Raw genomic sequence first — 9059 nt, 5'->3', positions numbered from 1 at the left:
TATGGATGGCTGAAATACTCAAAACCAACATCTCCCAGTAACCTTAGCCCCGGCGAGCGCAATGCAGCGCGATCCTCATCCTGGGCGCCCATCCTCGGCTGCTGCCTCTTCCTTTCCGGCCCCTGGGCCTGACCTTCCTTCCGGGTCCGCACGGAAGGCCTGAGCGCGTCGCCTCTAACACTGGTCCAGCGCGGGGAACGCGGTGTGCCTCGGCTGCCGTCTCCTGGAGACTAATTCTAGTGGACGTCGAGAGTGAACCACAGCCTCAACAACATCTAATTCTAATTACAGCTGGTGATCGGTGAGGTGACAGAAATAAACAGGGCGCTGTGGCGGGAACTAATAGATGGTCTCCTTAGGGTGTATGAGGTGTCCCTGGACCCTTCTCTCCCCGAAGTGGACATCAAGGTGACTCCTCCCCCCAGGACCTCCTACCCGTGGCGTCCTGCGACCCCCACCCCTGCTGCCAGCCCAGTCCTCCCGGGAACCCTCGGGTGGAGCACGGATTTGGCTGAGGGGTTGGAGGAGCTTCTATGGACACAGTCAGCCCCGCAGGATGCAAGGGGCGCAGAATCCTTGAAAGAGCTTCCGAGTGAAACCCACGCCCGCCAGTGGGGCGGAGCCCTAGCGGGGAAGGGCGAGTTCCCGCCAGGCCAGTGCGGAAGGGAAGAACGCGGTGTGGGAAGGCAGGGGCGCAGGAGGGGCCCGCAGCTGGTGCTCAGAGCCGGGAGGAAGGAACTCCCCCGGGAGTGGAGGGGTGGCCCTCGGGACGCCTCACGGGCCCCATCTCTCAGCCGAGCTCCAGGCAGCCTCCCCCATCGCTCCTGCACCCCACGCGCCCTGGCCCAGAAATGGCGCTGGGCTCGGGCGGGGATCACCTCGAGGCCGGGGCTACCCCAATTTTAGGGCCTGGAGATACCTGTTGCTTTCAGGGACTCCAAGCCCTGTATTTCTCCGTCTGACTCAGCTCCTAGTCCGCACGGGAGCCTCTGCTCTTTTCCCGACATCTCCGGATTTCAACATCTGGCTCGGCTTCCTCGTCATCCGTACCTGCACCATCATCTATCTGTCCACGTATCTACAGCTTTCGGTTCCTCCTAGATGCCCGGCTAACCCCCAGCCCATAAGATTCTACACCCGCTCGATTCTAGGCACTTTTACTGCCACTTAACTATGGCCACGCACTCCACGACCCCATATGAGCCTGTCATCTTCCCTAACTGCCCAACTTCCTCCTCAAAAGTCCTCCTCCTTTTATTCGTTGTTTTCAATAACTCTCTTATCTGGTTCTTTCTGTGCCTCTCTTGCCTCTCTAAGTGTCTTTCTCCGGCTCTTTTTTTCCTCTATTGACCGCTTATATTTTGGCGTTCTTAGGGCTCCGGTGCTCTTCACACACTCTGGAAAATCTCTCCATTCCCGTGACTTCAGCTATATCGATTTGCTAAGGACCCTCAAGTTTTTCTTTTTTGTGGAGACAGGGTCTCACTATGTTGCCCAGGCTGGTCTCGAACTCCTGAGCTCAAGTGACCCTCCCACCTTTGCCTCCCAAACTTCTCCTGAACTTTCCATGTAACCTTAGCATGTCAAAAACGAAATTCATTTTCTCCTCCAAATTCATTCAGTTTCCTCTTTCCTTGGTCTTGCTTATTGTCACTGCCAATCACCGACTTGTCCAAGTCAGTAAGTCTGGAAATCATGCCAGCTTTCTTCTTCCTTACCCTCCCATCCAACAATCCCCAGGTCCTGTCTATCCTCCTTCTTAAACAGCTCTTCCATCCACTTTTTAGTTTTAGGTTTTTCATTAAATGAAAGACATTTCCCTAATTTCCTGTATTTTACCTGCCGTTTCTGATTGTCACTGTTCAGAAGGCAAATGACATGGTAAATGCCATCTGTGCTTACAACACCATCCTTGTTCCAGCTTCTGTCTCTAGACAGCATGCTCTCTCTTGTTCCTCAAGGCTAGGTTTCTTGAAAGAGTAGTCGAAGAGGGCTGTCTCCACATTTCCGTTTTATATCTCAATCTAATTCAGTTTGATTTTTATCCCAACCACTCTCACTAAGGTAAGTAATGACCAGAATATTGAGAAGTGACCTCTCTTTAAGCTTAACACTCCTTTTCCTCTAGCATCAGCTGCTGATACTATTCACCTCCTTCCTTTCCTTTGTCCAGCTTTTTCTGTATCTTCTCCTTTTTCACATCCTCTTTGCTATGTCCTCTTTCTGAAGCCGTATCTTAAATGTTGGCATTGCTGGGCATGGTGGCTTATGTCTGTAATCCCAGCACTTTGGGAGGCAAAGGTGGGAGGGTCACTTGGGCTCAGGAGTTCAAGACCAGCTTGGGCAACATAGTGAGACCCTGTCTCTACAAAAAAGAAAAAAGTTAGCTGGGCATGGTGGTGCATGTCTGTGGTCCCAGCTACTTGGGAGGCTGAGGGAGGATCACTTAGGCCTAGGAGGTCAAGGCTCCAGTGAGCCGTGATTGTGCCACTGCACTCCAACCTGGGAGACAGAGTAGAGACCTTGTCTCAAAATAAATAAATAAATAATACATAAATAAATAAATATTGACATCCTCTAGGCTTCTTTCATCAGACCAATGTCTTCTTGATATGCAAGCTCGCTGGGCCTATTTGTCTCCCGAAAGTTCACTTGGCGCCTATACACCATACCTCAGTCTTTACTTCTGTCTCCAGACATTTCTACCTGCTACTCCTTCCCCCCATGTTCTCTCTCTCTCTGTTAATAATGTCATCATGTATCTAACTATGTGTGTTAAAAAACGAAGACATACGGTACTCTGCTCTTTTCCTTGCCCTCTCCCCCAAAATCAACTTGGTCATTAGCTCCTGTGATTTCTGCCTTCTAATGAGTTCTTGACATCACCATTGCTATTGTCTGGGCTTAGGCCCAAATTACTTGTGTTCTGGTCTCCTCCTGCATCCTAAGTATTGACATTAGAGTAAATCAGACAGAGAGAGAGAGAGAGAGAGATCAATAAATCATGCTGTAATGCCACTTCTCTGGTTTTAATTCTATAATGATTTTCCATTGCTCAAAGAATAAGCCGCAAATTTCTTAGAATGGCATGAAGAATCTTTTCCAGTTTAGCCTTGACCTACTGATTGGGTTTAACCTCATTCAGGGTCATCATGGGCCACTCCCCAGTATACACCTTCTATTCTACCCACAAAATATACCCATTCTTCACCTGCTACAAACCTTTTCACAATCACGTTTTTAGAAACATGTCATCTCTGCCTAATATATTCTTTCTCCACTCGCCATCTGTAAAATCGTTCATCCTACAAGACTCATCTCAACTGACGTTACTATGGAGTCATCCTGAGTCACCGGAGCTACTATTTCCATGATTCTGTTCTCATCCTGCTGTGTACCTGCTCCATTAGAGATGCTGTCCACTCTGTTGTAAATACAACCTGTCTTTCCTATTCATCTGAGATACAGAGAAAAAGAAGGTACATATTTTATTTAGTTTTGTTTCTGAACTTCCTTATGGCCTGTTACAGTGCTCAGTACACTAAAAGTCTAATAAATGAAGTTATGGGCAAGTAGTAAATGGTTTGTTTTATATCATTTCTCATATCTGTTATTTAGTAAAGAAGGGATTTCAAGGGATGAACAAATTTGATGTGGGAAGGGTTTAGAAAATATCTAAGCATCTAAATGTAAAAAATGGTCTGTGGTTCAAAACTACAATCACTTTTCTCTTTTAAAAAATAGTACAATAGAAATCTAGAGTGGAGCAGGAGAGCATGGCCTTATTGCATCACTGAGTCCTTCTCCCTCAAAATGAATTATTTTGATTTTAACTGTGGGAACAAGAGAGGTAAATTTATACTGAATTTTTCTGTGAATCCCAGTAAGGGGGAGAAAAAAGCAATGTTGCATCTATATTGAAGGACTATGAATTTACTTCAATTCCAGACCTATTATTTCAGTTTAGGGAATGGAAGCCACTAGGGATAAGGAATCTTCTTCAGCACTTGGTCATTACCAGTCTGTAAGCAGAGATGCAGTTTGTTGAGTGCCAGAAAAATATGTTTCAGCCTCAGTGCTTGACCCTCCACTAAGATATTTGAAGATATGGCCCGGCGCGGTGGCTCACGCCTGTAATCTGAGCGCTTTGGGAGGCTGAGGCAGGTGGATCATGAGGTCAAGAGACTGAGACTATCCTGGTCAACATGGTGAAATCTGTCTCTACTAAAAATACAAAAATTAGCCTTGCTTGGTGGTGTTCGCCTGTAATTCAAGCTACTTGGGAGGCAGAGGCAGGAGAATTGCTTGAACCTGAGAGGCAGAGGTTGCAGTGAGCCAAGATCGTGCCACTGTACCCCAGTATGGTGACAGAGTGGGTGACACAGTGAGACTCCATCTCAAAAAAAAAAAAAAAAAAAAAGAAAGAAAGAAAGATATTTGAGGATATTAGGCAGGTTCTTTGCTCCAATCCCAGAATACATCCGACATAAGCCAGCCCTTTGCAGTAAGTTCAGGATTCCAGTGGAAGAGCCAGCAGGACTGTTCTCACAAGTATAGAATAGCAGCTGGAGTTCAGAGATTAGAGTTTTAGCCAAATAGTCCTTAGAAAGGAAGCCTAGAGAACTCTGAGGTCCACGTTCTAGCTGTGCTCACATGCCCAGTGAGAGGCAAAGAACAGCCTATTAGCTACCTTTTAAGTGTCTTTTTAGAAGAAGGTTTTCTGGGATAGAAAAATTAATGACCTCAATCTTCTAGATGCTTTTCTTCCAGGAAAGAGGGTTGCCAATTCCCTGAGGAAATGAGTGTGCATCCTTTATTTGCTCACTGCTTTCAATCTCGCCAGATCTCTGCTTCTTATATCTCCACCACTTTTGACTATCTCATTATAAATTGTCCTCTTTGACTCAAACAGCTTTCTTAGGTAAGTCACTGGGAATGTCTGCTATGATTTCTTTGGGGCAAGTGTTAAGACATTAAATGTGAAAATCTAAAAGTATTATAACATTACTGATTGGATATTGGTATATGTCACTGAATCATGTTTCTATTGTTCATTGAAAACATTGCAATGTTAACTAATCTATCATGGAAAACCAAATAAATAGGTGCAGATAGCTACCTGGGAACTTGTTTTATGTTTTCTCTTGGAGGGCAGATATTCCAGCTCCAGATCAATCCCAATGTTTTGCACTGTATGTATGTAGTAAATATTTGCTTAACTAAGGTAGTTGGGTTAGTTAAGCAATTGATCTAATCATGATGATTTAATCCATTAGGGTCAATTTTTTACTCATTTAAGGTTACAGTTTACAATTTAGACACTTAGCCTTACTTGGATAATTTGAAATTTGAGTTATCTATGCAGGAAAATTTGTAGCATTGAATGCCTATATTAGAAAAGAAGAATGTTTGGAAGTTCTAAAGTGACTCATGATAGCTTCCAACTTAGGATACCAGATAAAAAAGATTAAATTAATCCCAAAGTGAGCAAAACAAAATAAATGACAAAAATCAGGGCATAAATCAATGAAATTTAAAAAATGACGTCAAGAGAGAAAATCAAGAGAGAAACCAAATGCTGGCAGTTTGAAAAGATCAGTAAAGTTGATAAGACTGTAGCCAGGCTAATAAGAGATTATAGAACTAATAAGAGATTATAGCAAGGTTGCAGGATAGGAGTTAATATATAGAAGTGAATCTGTTCCCTATATACTATCCATGAACAAATGGAATTTGAAATTAAAAACACAATACTCACTACATTAGCTATCAAAAACTGAAATACTTAGGTCCAAATCTAACAAAATATGTATAAGATGTATTTAAGGAAAACTACAAAACTCTGTTGATAGAAATCAAATAACTACATAAATGAACAGATATTCCATATTAATGAGTAGGAAGACTCAATATTGTCAAGACGTCAGTCCTTGCTAACCTGATGTATAGATTCGATGCAATCCCAATCAAAATTCTGGCAAGTTATTTTACAGATATTGACAAACTGGTTCTAAAGTTTATGTGGAAAGACAAAAACCTAAAGTAGTCAACATGACACTGAAGGAGAACAATGTTGGAGAATTGACACTGCCCAAATTCAAGGCTTGCTTTAAAGCTACAGTTAGCAAGACAGTGTGTTATTAGTGAAAGAATAAACAAATAGATCAACAGAACAGAATAGAGAATCTAAAAAGAGACCTATATAACTACAGTAAACTGATCTTTTATAAGAGGGGCAAAGAAAATGCAATGAAGTAAAAATAGTTTTTTCATCAAATGGCGCTGGAACAACTGGACACCACATGCAAAAATAAATGAATCTGGACACAGACTTTACACCCTTCACAAAATTAACTCAAAATATGACACTATAAAATGCCTAGAAGATAACTTAGGAAAATCTAGATAATTCTGAGTTTGGTGATGACTTTTAGACACAATTCCAAAGGCATGATTTATAAAAGAAAGAATTGATAAGCTGGACTTCATTAAAATTAAAATTTTCTGTTTCATGAAAGACGCTATCAAGGGAATACAAGACACACCACAGGCTCAGAGAATATATTTGCAAAAGATACATCTTATGAAGGACTGTTATTCAAAATATACAGAGAGCTCTTAAAAATCAACAGTAAAGAAATAATCAACCCAATGAAAAAAGTGGCCAAAACTTTCACAGACACCTCAGTAAAGAAGATATACAGAAGGCAAATAAGGTTAAGAAAATATTCTCCACATTATATATCATTATTGAATACATATATAATGGCCAAAATCTGGAATACTGACATCACCAAATGCTGGTGAAAATGTGGAGCAACAGGAGCTCTCATTCATTGTTAGTGGGAATGCAAAATGGTATATCCATTTTGGAAGACAGTTTGGCAGTTTCTTTCAAAGCTAAACATACTCTTACCACACACTCCAGCCATTATCCTCCTTGGTATTTACCCAAAGGACTTGAAAACTTATGTTCACAGAAAAACCTGCACACAGATTTTATAGTAGCTTTATTCATAATTGCCAAAACTTTGAAGCAACCAAGATATGCTTCAGTAGGTGAATGGATAAAGAAACCTTGCTACATCCAGACAATTGAATATTACTCATGCAATAAATAAATGAGTTATCAAGTCACAAAATGGAGGAAATATAAATGCATATTACTAAGTATAAAGAGCTAATATGAAAAAATTACATACTGTATGATTCTAATTACATGACATTCTGGAAAAGCTATTCAAGACAATAAAAAGATCACTGAACTATTGTTGTTCAACAGGGAATTGAACAAGAGCAAGGGGTAGAAAGTTTATTCAAATAAATTACAATAGAAAACTTTCCAAAACTTGAGAAAGAGATCAACATCCAGATGCAGGAAGGTTAGAGAAAGCCAGTTGCAAGTTAATGAAGACTACCCCAAGGCACATAATAAACTCTCAAAAGTGAAAGACAAAGAGAGGATCCCAAAAGCAGCAAGAAAAAAGCAAACAGTATTTATAGGAGCTCTAATTCATCTGGCAACAGACTTTTCAATGGAAAACTACAGACCAGGAAGGAGTGGGAAGACATTGTTCAAAATCCTGCCATTTAAGAATACTATATCCAGCAATGCTATCATTCAAAAATGAAGGAACGATAAAGTCTTTCCCAGAAAACAAAAGCTGAGAGAATTCACCACCACACACACACAAAAGAAGCTAATGAGAATTCTTCAATCTGAAAACAAAACAAAACAAACAAAAAAAAAACACACTAACTTGCAAAAAGAAAACATTTGAAGATATAAAACCCACTGGTAAAATTAAGCACATGGACAAACTCAGAATACTCTAATACTGTAGTTGTGGTATGTAATTCATTCATAACTCTAGTATGAAGCCCAAAAGGTAAAACTATCAAAAACAACAATAGCTACAGCAGCCAGTTAAAAGATAGGCAATATAAAAATATGTAAATTGAGACAACATAAACTAAAATTGGGGATAGAATTAAAGTGTATTTTTTTTCATTTTCTTTGTATCTATTCTCTCATTTATAATCTGAGTTGTCACCTCTTTAAAATAATTTGTTATATGTATAAGGTTTTAATATTATAGGCCAATATCACTGATGAACATAGATCAAAATATCCTCAAAAAATTACTAGCAACCTAGACTTAACAACACATTAACAAGATTATTCACCATTATCAAAGGGAATTCATCCCAGGGATGCAAAGATGGTTCAATGTATAATATATAAATCAATAAATGCAATACACCACATTAACAGAACCAAGAACAAAAACCATATGATCATTTCAATGATGCTGAAAAAGCATATGATAAAATTCAACATTGCTTTGTGATTAAAAAAAATGAATTGGGTATAGAAGGAACATATTTCAAAGTAATAAAGGCCATGTGACAAACAGATAACTAATATTAAACTGAACAGGAAAAATTGAAAGCTTTTCCTACAAGATCTGGAAGAAGACAAATATGTCTAATGTCATCACTTTTATTCAATATAGTACCGGAAGTCCTGACCAGAGCAATTAGCAATTAGGCAAGAGAAAGAAATAAGGGGCACCCAGATTGGAATGGAAGAAGTGAAATTAGCCTTGTTTGACGATGACATGGTCTTATATTTAGAAAAACCTAAAGACTCCACTAAAACAGTAGTTAGAACTGATAAATGAATTTGGTAAGGTTGTAAGATATAAAATCAACATATAAAACACAATAGCATTTCTACACATCAACAATGAACAATCTGAAAAAATCAAGAAAATAATCTCATTTACAATAGCTACGAAGAATATAAAATGACTAGTAATCAATTTAATCAAATAAGTTAAAGATCTCTACAAGAAAAACCACAAAACAGTAATAAAAAAATGGAAAAGAACACACAAAAACTGGAAAGATATTCATGCTTATGTACTGGAAGAATTAATATTGTTAAAATATCCATTCTACTGAAAGCAATTTAAAGAGTCGATGCAATCCCTATCAAAATACCAATGAAATTCTTCACAGAAATAGAAAAAAAAATTCTAAAATGTATATGGAAC

Source organism: Rhinopithecus bieti, unplaced genomic scaffold (assembly GCF_001698545.2).
Source record: "Rhinopithecus bieti isolate Rb0 unplaced genomic scaffold, ASM169854v2 scaffold_2272, whole genome shotgun sequence".
Classification (NCBI taxonomy): domain Eukaryota; kingdom Metazoa; phylum Chordata; class Mammalia; order Primates; family Cercopithecidae; genus Rhinopithecus; species Rhinopithecus bieti.
The sequence above is the reverse complement of the archived record's forward strand: the minus strand, read 5'-3'. Positions refer to the sequence as shown.